Consider the following 1,398-nt stretch of genomic DNA (forward strand, 5'->3'; position numbering starts at 1 on the left):
TCCTCACCACTGGACCAATAAACAACATTCTTATCAACGGAGAAAAGATTGAAGTTGTCAAGGACTTCATTCTTCTTGGATAAACTATCAACACTTACGGAAGACGAAAGCAGCAGTCAAGAGGTCAGACGACGTATTGCATTAAGCAAATCTGCTGCACAAGACATTTTTAAAGTATTGAAGAGCAAAGGTGTCAGCTTGACAACTAAGGTGCGCCTGACCCAAGCCATGGTGTTTTCATTAACCTCATAGGCATGCGAAAGCTGGACATTGAATAAGGAAGATCGTGGAAGAATTGATGCCTTTGAGTCATGGTGTTGGAGGAGCATATTAAAAGTGCCATGGGCTGCCAAAAGAACAAATAGATCCATTTTGGAAGAAGTGCAGCCAGAGTGCTACTTAGAGGCCAAGATGGCCAAACTTCGTCTCTCATACATCAGACATATTTTCAGGAGGGAGCAGTCACTGGAGAAGGATATCGTGTTTCAGATGAGCTTCTCCCTTGTTAGTTTTAGGGTCCTCTTCTCCTGGAATGTAAGATTAACTACTCTCCCCTTTTTGTTACACAACTTCTGTAGTTGTGACAATTGCAATTGGTCATGATAACAATTACTCACTATTGAATCAAAAGAATCTTATCTCCATCTCCTTTCATCCAGACAAGATGACAATTATTCAGTGGGAAAAAGAGGAAGACCCCCAATGAGATGGATTGGCCAAGTGGCAGCATCGATGGCTTCAAGCGTGACAACAATAGTGAGGTTAGCCCAGGATCGGGCAGTGTTTCATTCTGCTGTGCATAAGGTCACTATGGGTCGGTACCGACTCGATGTCATCTAACAACAACAATTCATAATAGCAGAAAGATGGAGATAGCCTAAGTGCCCATCAATGGAAGAATGGATAAACAAACTTTGGTACAAACACACAATGGAATATTATGCTACCTTGAAGAATAACAATAAAGCTGCATAGCACTGCATAACATGGACGAAATGAGGACATTATGCTGAGTGAAATTAGTCAATCACAAAAAGACAAATATTACATAAGACCATTATTGTAAAAACTTAAGTAAAGATACCCATACTTATATATATATATATATATATATTTGCTGATTACCAGGGATGAGAGGGAGGTGATGGTAGAGCATAGGTTAGGGGATAGTCACATCACAGCTCAGGTGTTGGGGAGGGCAATATACAAGGAAGGGGAAGGTAATATACAAGAATGGGAAAGTGGTGGAAGAAAAGGGTCAATATGGAAACACTTAGGTGGGGTGCATGGGTTAAAAAGTGATGTATGGAGAGTTCCGGTTTGCCAGGGTGGCCAGGCGGTGCTCGTGAGTAGGGGGTCCGGGATCGGGGAGGGGAAGCTCGAGAGTTGAACCTCCCA

The sequence above is a fragment of the Chrysochloris asiatica genome, unplaced genomic scaffold, assembly GCF_000296735.1.
Source record: "Chrysochloris asiatica unplaced genomic scaffold, ChrAsi1.0 scaffold00126, whole genome shotgun sequence".
NCBI lineage: Eukaryota > Metazoa > Chordata > Mammalia > Afrosoricida > Chrysochloridae > Chrysochloris > Chrysochloris asiatica.